Here is a 10,298-nt window from a genome sequence, read left to right as displayed (position 1 = left end):
ACATCTAATCTGACCCATATGCATCTGACCAATAAGTGGAGTGAACGCTCTTGTTTGTAGTGATCATGGAAATGATGCATTTTGGTGCACTTGGACCCTGACGTATGAAACGAAAGGCAATGGAGCCGAACTACACCAGCCACTGGTTTATTTTTTAACAAATTCTATTTTATAAGATTATCATATGTTGTTGTTTTCTAATGTAACATTTTAATTTGAAAGGTAGCCTAACTAGTAACTGCTGTCAAATAAGTGTTGTGGAGTGATAAGTATAACATTTACATCTCAAATGTAGTGAAGTAGAAGAATAAAATAGCATAACATGGAAATACTCAAATAAAGAACAATTAACTCAAAATTGTGCAGTGTTGGGGATTTCCTCCCTTTTGAGACAGTGTGTCTGACTCCAAATAAAAGACGAATATATCCCTGTGCATTCGTTAAATTGGAATTACATTGCATTACAAGAGCCAAATAAGAGTATAAGATAAAGTCAAATACATTTGTTTAATCAGTCAAGCATTGGAGTTTCAATACACAGATCTGTGGGATCACAAGGCACGCAGAGACTAAGTTTCCCTAGCAACAGACAAAAATCCAGAGCCGGTCCACGTATCTCTAGACTGTCAGACCTTGTGAGCCTGATCTATTCTTCCCCTCATTTCTTACACTTTCTTTCTTGGGCCCCCTCTTCTTCTTCTGCACCAGGACTGCTATCTTCACACAACACCCACTATGGTGGGAGCCACTGTATTATGTCTCATCCTTTTGTTATCATTACTCAGTGTACTTTGCTCAAGGCCACTGTGCGTCAGAGTTTCCTTAATTCGGGGAACCACCGTCTCTGACAGCACACAACTCTTTGCAATAAGCATACACAGAAACACACTTGGTCTCTTATGGAAACCTTTTACATTCTTATTATATTTATCTGCAATTAGTAAGAACATTATTCTACAACAGTATTAAAATTGACCAGCAAAACTGACAACGACAAATTGGGTTTGTTGTACTGTTTTGCTCATTGTAGGCTCAAAGTTTCATTTCTGCTCTGGGACCAGTGTCAAATGTCTGTGGTCAGGGAGTTTACATTATGTTGAAAATACAACAAGTCAGCTTTTTCAGTTTCTTAATAAACTTAACTACAGTTAGCTTTATTAATGCTTTTGAGGAACATTCATTTATTCATTTATACATTTACATTTTCTTCAATTACCAGTAATTAACATTAACAGGCAAAGACTAAACAGATTTAGTCTATGAATACACTTTTACATAGGCTACGTCTTATTAATTTTTTTAATTAATCTGTATTATTCTCAATGTAAATTAATAACAAACAAATAAAGTATATTTATATTTAGTTGTACTTGTTGTCGGGGTGAAGCTGGGTGATGAATTGATACAACATCAATATTGTAATATTAAACTAAACGGTTTAGATTATCATGCAATTTTTTAATCACTTTGAATGTTTTTTTTTATCTTGCTCTCAAAAACTGCTACAGTTTAAAGTGAACAGCAACAGTGAAGGCCATTGTCTGTTTGGTCCACATTACAAATGACTGTTTGTGTTGTCAAAATGTCTTCTGAAAGAGATATCTCCAGAACATGGTCAAATTATTGATAGCTTGGTATTTGGTTAAAAAATACTAAAATAAATAGTTGGTTTTGTCAATGTCAGCACATGTTGTCTCAGGTTAGAAATGTTTAGCCTGAACTCAGGGTTACGTTTGTGGTGCTGCGTTAAGTCAGCAATACATTTTACTGGTTATTTAAGTATATTTTCAGTGGCTAATTGTTCATTCAGATATCTAAATTAGAATCAATATTCATATTACAGTATGTGTATATATATATATATATTTTCAGTGGCTAATTCAGTATATTTTCAGTGGCTAATTGTTCATTCAGATATCTAAATTAGAATCAATATTCATATTACAGTATGTATATATATACTGTATATATATATAAAAGGCGAATTAACTATTGCACTTGGACATTCATGTGAATGGACAAGCTTTCTAGTCTGTCAGAGGTTATTTAAAGCACATCTAATATTAAAGATCACATGTGTGTTCACTGTGCATGGTATATTTATACTGTTTGTCTGTTGCCTGTAGGTGGATTCCTCAGAAGAATAAAATCAACCTTTATTTTCACACCCAGGCCCCGTACCGATCTTCCCTTGAGATAAGCCACTCTATAGAACATAGTTTTTAGGAATTGACAGGCAGGTGAGAAAAAAAAACATGTTTTTAGTGTCAGAAAGAGGAACAACATTAACGTATAGTATTTACTTGCTTAAAGGAAGTGGAAATTGTGGTGTATCACAATTTAGAAATGTGATAGATTTTGTATGCGTTCACTTCTTCATGAAATAGATTGCACTTCCTCTTTTGAAATGTGTGAATGACTTTAATGCCTCCTAGCGCCACAAGATGTCCCTATAATCATGGCGGTGTGTTTTGATGTCCGCTTGTGGACAAAATGAAACTGTCAGCTTGGAGAAAACAAGCAGAAATGCCTCTAATAAGTGAGACTCCCTGAGGTGAAACTGTTTATTGATGATTGTGCCTGTACAGGGAGATCTTTCTCTGATATTCTGGTTTGTGTGGTGTTATCTGACGTAACCGGGTACATTTTGAAGAAGAGAAAAGGTCATGTGAAATATTAATGATGTACACATTTGTTTATGGTGTGTGCATAAAGTTGGCGCTGCAGTGCGAGCAGGTACTTGAACATTTCAGTTGCATTTCTGTCAAAACGCTGCTCGCTTTTCAAGAGTCAACAACCTTGTTGACAAGGTACATCTAATTCATCTGGCTGGTTTGTTGCGATGACTCACAACTTAGATGTAATTGCTTCTGATACAACACATTCGTCCCTGAATGTGACGGAAAAATACTCTTCCCTGCAGATAACATGGAAAGATGTTATGCTCAGTGCATGGATGAGATAAAATTAATTACATTTACATGATTTAATACAGACTCATCTGTCCACCAGAATAATTAGTAAGTCAATTGGAGTTTCATTTAATGCTTCTAAGTAAGGAGAAGGTGAATTGAAATAAATCTCAGCCCACAGACTTAATCAATCAACAGTGACAGAGCTTTATTATGCAAAGTCAGTATAATACATCAAGTGAAGGGAATTTAAAAATTAACACATGGAGATAGCAGTTCATGACAATTGCAAAACTGTTTCTGGCTACCTTAACAACCCCTACACCCTAGTGGATCATGTATAAGGAACCGCTCAAAGCAATCTGAGTCTGCATGCCAGCAGTGCAAAATACAGCAGAATGCACATTTTATCTAAGATGAATATGCTGTCATGTCACTCGTTTGAGTGTGACAGCGATTGGATGTGAGTGTTGAGTCATTTCGTTGGAAGTGTAAACAGCCAGCATCATCCCTGACTCTATCATCAGATGATTTTCAGGAGCAGCAGTAGCAGGTTTGGGAGGATATTTACACCCACTGGGAGTATGGGACTAACTTCTAGGCAGATCAAATACTGGAGCAGGCGTGGTCAAATAAAACTACAGAACATTCTGCCCTGACTCCACATGGAAGACCACCTACAGTCTAAAATCTAGGCTGCAGTATTGCAATATTAGAATGTTTCCAGTTACAATGTAGCATGAAGTTCTGCTTGGATGCAGATTAATTAACCTGAGGGAAATTTGTATCCACTGCAAACACAGAATAAAAACCATGTTGTTTTTGGTGGCTTTTATAGTATTTGACCAGTAATACATTTTCTTTAGGGGTTCCTCTGGGCCAGTTTTCTAAATATTTGTCCTATCAGATGTCAAGCCAGTTAGTTAATAGTTAACATTAAAGAGAGGAAAAGTTTCTAATTGACAGCAAAATGCTCAAGGCCCACTATAGATGTATTATTCACAGACAGCATACATTCTCTTGAAGGCTTCAAGAATCAAAAGATAAGGTTACACTCATTTCTACTTTTTTGTATTTAACAAATCCCATGAAATACACAAAACCAGCATGTGGCAGTCTGTCTTGTAATATTCTTTGACTTCCCTACACTGTGGCACTTAGCTCCAAGCCCATTACCACTGAAGATCAAGTCTTAATAAAACAAATACAGAGCCATTTAAAAGAAAAGGCTAGTTCCTGAAACAGCTGGGAACTGTAGTTTTAGCAAACATAGCTCAAACAGGAGGAAGCAGTGCATCTTCTGGGGACTATTTATAGCAGCGGATTAATACACATTCAGTCTTTTAGTGAGTATTGATAGCAGCAGCAGCACGCTTGTGGGACTGGCTAAAAACAAACTACAGTGCCCATGTTTAATGCAATAAAGGAAGTTGTCACCCAGTGCAACGATGTGGCTCATTGTGGTGTTTTTATCAGTTTTGGAAGACAATGGAAGTCTATGGCCCAGAGCAATAAGCTATATCCGGCTTTACTACACAGGAAATACTTGTTAGTAGGATCAACTAATTGTTGGTTTTAGTTTTTTAATGGGATTTGTTGACAATAAGAGAAGTATAGAATATCACCAGACTTGGTGCCAAATTGCTGCATCAGATGACCTGGGCCTTGGCAACCTGGTCTGACATAAGTGATGTCATCAATGGCGTTTTTCACGATCTTTTGTTCATCCTTTATATAAATACGTAATGCCGTATCTGCAGCTATCTCACACCAAAAACTGCTTTGCATGCTGCTGACCCTAAAAGCTTCCCTGTTGTGCCTCAAGCTAATTTTTCACCTCATTAGCCTGAACAGACATAAAACTGGGACACTGGGAGGACAAAGCAGGTTTGTGTGTACATCCACCGCAGGAACACATGGGACAATGCAGTGGAGAGGGAGGCCATGTTTACTGGAGTGTTTGTACACTAAAGTTCTCAAAAGCATAATGACAATGAATTATGTGGTAACTGTGAGTGAGTGTGTAGAGGTATTTCCACCCATGTGTGTCGATATGTGATTGGGCGCACGTGCATGCTTTAACCAGGAGGTGAGGGCAGGGTTTGACGTTGATGAATAATGTGGGTAGGTCTGTTGTCCCCCCCTCCCCTTTCTCTCCTTTCCTTCCTCTCTGTTTTGGAGGCACAGAGGAAGCTTTCTAGCGCTTCTCAAGAAAGCACCCAAAGAACCTCATCAGCATTCACTATGCATCACCAGCTCACTGCATCCAATCACGTGTGCTCACCATACAGGGTGCATGTGTGTGTGTGTGTGTGTGTGTGTGTGTGTGTGTGTGTGTGTGTGTGTGTGTGTGTGTGTGTGTGTGTGTGTGTGTGTGTGTGTGTGTGTGTGTGTGTGTGTGTGTGTGTGTGTGTGTGTGTGTGTGTGTGTGTGTGTGATGGAGGGAGACAGGCAGGGAGAATCCCTTTGTGTTCCCTGTGAATCCCCAGGGTCAAGTACAGGCACTCGCAAACAGATCGGAGACAGGCGCCAAGTGTGAGGTGGAGATTATATTCCAGGTCAAAGTGTGGGATTAGGATCTTGTTCAGTACATTTAGGTTAATGGCAGCAAAGGCAACACCAGATGTGTGTTGGATTATTGATCTAAAGTGGTGCTTCATCTCCCTTGAGAGAAATCCTTTTCAGGCTCAGCCTGAGCTTGTTTTAACGGTAATAATTTTCCCCAGTGAATATTCCCACATAATCTGAACGGGTTAACTGCTAACAGGGGATGTGAGGTGCGAGAGCAGGAGCTTGGCCACAACTTGATTTCTCCGTGAGATTGCAGTCATGTTTGATTCCCAGTTCCCATGGCAACCAGCAACCGCGGTGTACCTGACCTACATATGTGCTGTATGTACACAAACACGCGCTAGCCATCTGTTAATGTCGCTTTGTAAAGCCATTCGTGCGGGGACTTTGAACGGTTGTTGAATGAGTCTGATCAGAGATGGCAAGAACAAACAGAGGAGCCAGGAGCTGCTTTCACCGTTTTTGAGAAGCTGTCAATGAGCTGTGTCAACAATGGCTCGAAGTCACATTGAGACAAGCTGTGTTTGCAATAGGCTCTGTAGTCTACCAGGGTATTATTATGTGATATGTTGAAATATCATTTATAACAAGATGGCAATACTTGCCATTTTTTAAAGTGCCACAAATAGTTAAAAAAAAGTAACTTAAAGAGACATTTGGACAGTTCAATGGTTTGATGATAAATTGACTTTACTGCTTCACTATTATATTGCATTGGTGGAAACTAGCTAAATATATTCACTCAAGAACTGTAGTTAAGTACAATTGCGAGGTACTTGTACTTGCACTTCTAAACCACTACATGACTACATGCATGTCAGAGGCAAATATTATATTTTTTACTCCATTACATTTACAGTATATGACAATATATATATATATATATATATATATATATATATATATATATATATATATATATATATATATATAGTTTATATAGTTAATCAACAAATAAATTATGATGTTCTATTATTGATTAAGGTACCTGTCAGTATATTAAGCAGTTTAAAATTAGCCCCATATTTACCAACTGCAACATTAAGGTGATGCTTACACAGAAATGCATCAATAATCATACTCTAATAATGGCACTTTGAGTATATTTGATGCTAATACTTATGTACTTTTACTTACTTAAGTAAAATATCTGAGTACTACTTCCACGACTGCTGTATTGTACCATATCAAACTAATAGAAGCATACTGTACATATGGGAAAGAAGACATTTGAGCACTATATCCTGCTTTTATTTTCAGTTACTTTTTTAAAGCATTCATCAACTTTACATTACTACTTGGATGTTTAAAAAAATTGTAAAAAGACTTCCTTTAAAACAAATTCCATGTACTACATCATTCAGTCTATTCTGATGCACACGGTGAAGTCTGTTGATAGATTATCAATGACTGATGGATGTGGATTTATGGCTAAATAGGACTGTGTGATATAGCTGACATGATGATTGAGAATTATTGAGGTTCCATACTTGTGACATGTAACATACAGTATGTAACATATGTGGATGAGGTGTTTTGATATAGTGGGTCATCATATATGACACCTTGCATCGCATGTCATTTGTCTGTGTTATCAAATAAGATACATATTAGATAAATAATTGTTGTTGAACACACTGAATAACTTTTATCATTTTTGTGTATTCACAGATTATTATTCAAACCTACAATAACAGATAATTTGGCCACTTGTGGGCAGTGGAAACAATTTGTGAACACAACACTGACATACCATCACCTTGTAAGTTGCTATAGTGAACATGTTAACAAACAGTTGCGTATTTAAACATCCAGCAGTTAGCAAAATTAGCAAATTATTTGGAGCTGTGTTCCTGGTCACCTGATGAATGCAAGTTCAATATGATAAATGTAAGTTCAATATTTACTCTCCCCTTTTCGATCTGTTTTTTCTCTCCACCAATTCCTGAGTGAAATATCTGGCTATTTGGCACATTGGACTTTTATTCATTTAAATATGTTCTCAGGGCAGCATTGCATCTTATTGGTTCTCTCAGCCATCCAATCAGTGCCAGCAGGAGGAGGGACATGGATTATTTGAATTTTTTTAGGAGCTTGGATTACTTGAAAGAGATGATGCTTGAGATCCTTGCAAACTAAAGGAGATCGTTGCAGTCAAGGTAATTGTATGTTTTATCAGGGTTCGTAGGGTGCTTGAAATCCTTGAAAATGCTTGAATTTAATGTTGTGTTTTCAAGGTTTGAAAGTGCTTGAATTTTGGATAAAATGCTTGAAAATGCTTGAATTGTTTCTTTCACAACAAATACCTAACTTACTGAATAGTTCGTTTATTAAATGGAGAAATAAAATGTTGGAGAGCCTAAAATTAAACCTGCTCGCTGTGTGACTGCGATCTGCCACCACGCCAAGACCCGCCCTAGGAAGCAGCTCGATTGGTTGGGGTAAGGCGTTTCACCTCGAGTGGTTAAGGTTAGGATAGCCGATTGGTCACGGTACGCTACCTTGCGTAAGCATCATGGACACCTGGCCAATAAATGGTATTGAAGGGCGGGTCTTGGCGTGGCCATAGTGGGATTCGTAATATCGCTGCCAGTGTCGTGCCAAGGTACTACCGCCAGGATTTGTATCCCCTGGCTGCGGGAGCGCGCGTGCAGAGCTTCGGTCCCCCTACAGGTTGTCTCATTGGAACTACAGCTGCAGTTAAAAGTTATAGTGGAAGACTGACAGGGTTTTCCATAGTAACAAGGGTCTCATTTATCTACATAAATACGTGTATTTCTCTGTTACATTAAGGCGACGTGTGAATTGTTTAATGCGCTGCTTATTATTGTGGATTATTCGACAGTGTTTTCCAAAGTTCCATACTGACATGCTCCTTAGCTATAGGCCGAGTATCTACGTTAGTCATGCAGGTTAGTGAACAATATTTTTTCCTTTAGTGAACAATATTTACGCTTTGTTCACCTGTCTGCCATATAACTTACAGAGGGGATACACAAAATATCAGGCCGTTTTTGTGTATCCCCTCCCCTACCATGCAAATGGTCTGTCCTGTCATCATGTGTGTTATTTTATGACTTTACCAGGTCACAATAAATAACTTGAGATAATATGGAGATGTGTGCTGTTTTCTAGCCAAAGTTACATGGGGGATACACAAAATATCAGGCCGTTTTTCACCTGATATAATGTGTATCCCCTCCCCTACCATGCAAAGGGTCTGTCCTGTCATCATGTGTGTTATTTTCTGTGTCTACCAGGTCACAATAAATAACTTGAGATAATATGGAGGTGTATGTGATTTTAAAGCAAAAGTTACAGAGGGGATACACAAAATATCAGGCCGTTTTTCACCTGATATAATGTGTATCCCCTCCCCTACCTTGCAAAGGGTCTTATAATGGCTAAGCCTAATAATTTAAAGCCACTGAGGGTACAGACTTCAAATGTCTATGGCTAGTAAACTAGCTGACACGTTCTCTTCTACCTTACGCTCAGTAGCCTACTGTTGAAATCATAGACTCCATTAGTCATCGTTGCGTTTTGATGGACATTCATTGATTACAATGTTTTTGAATGAACGTGCAATAAAACATATGTCCATTAAGCTCCACCAACAAACATTTACACATCCACATTAGCGTTGCGGTGTGTTGCGATTTGATGCGGTCAAAAACTATTTGTGCTCCTCCGATGAACAGCACCCCATGTTACCTGCTTAAAGGTTCCTACCTAAACAGACATCACTCAAAAGCACACTAGTGACACCAGTGGACAATTTGTGTCCTACACCCAAAACAAATGTCAAAAATCATTTGTGTTATTTATTGTATTTTATCACCATTGTGACTGAACTCAATGCCTACATTTTTTAGTCTATATTCATTATCATAATTTGGGGTCAGAATTACCCCAGGACAACACGAATGACATCAAAGCCAAAAATTACAATTCCCCATGGTCACGTTACATGACGTCTGAGGTCAGAGGCTAAGGTTATTACGAGTCAAGACACTACTGTCAGTATTCAACATCGTTCAAAATGGATCCTGAAGAATACCAAAAGATAGTTAATTATAAAGTGAAACGCCAGTATCCAGCAAACTTGTCAAAAACCGAAAAGTTGCTCCTTCGCAGAAAAGCTGGCCTTTATGATGTTGAAGGTAGGTTAATTTAAATTTATTTTGAGTTTGAAACTTTCTTTGATAATTTACTCCGCCAGTTAACGAGCATGGGCCGATATTATGTTGTAATAACAGTGGTGGAGGCCTACATAGCCTACTCAGCTCAATTTCCCCATTATTAGGCTACTGGTTAAAGCTTAAAGCATTGTGGCTTAATCAAGTTTATTGCAAAAAACTTTTTAGGTTACATATTTTCGCTGTTGATGAAACATGTATAACCTCATATCACTTGCACTTGCATTGAAAAGAAAAGCCTGTCTACATTTATTTCTATAGGTCAAGTCAAGTTTATTTCATCCATAAAAATGGAAATTACAGTGCTCACACCCGCCTAATACAATACAATAAATACAATATAATACAATACAATACAATACAAAATTTATAAAAATGTACGTTTAAAGTGCTTGTTGTGCTGTCTGATAGCCTGAGGTATAAAAGAGAGAGCATACCGCTTAGTTCGTGTCACGGGAGGCCTTAGCCTACCACTACGTTCCATAACTCTACCAGTCAGATTATCATGAAGAGGGTGACCCGGTTCCCTTGTTATTTTCTGTGTCATTTTTGCCAGACGGTCTTCATGTACTTGATCAACTGTATTTAACTCTCCTACCATTTTTCCAGCCCTTTT

Source organism: Perca fluviatilis, chromosome 21 (genome assembly GCF_010015445.1).
Source record: "Perca fluviatilis chromosome 21, GENO_Pfluv_1.0, whole genome shotgun sequence".
NCBI classification, from domain to species: Eukaryota; Metazoa; Chordata; class Actinopteri; order Perciformes; family Percidae; genus Perca; species Perca fluviatilis.
The sequence above is the reverse complement of the archived record's forward strand: the minus strand, read 5'-3'. Positions refer to the sequence as shown.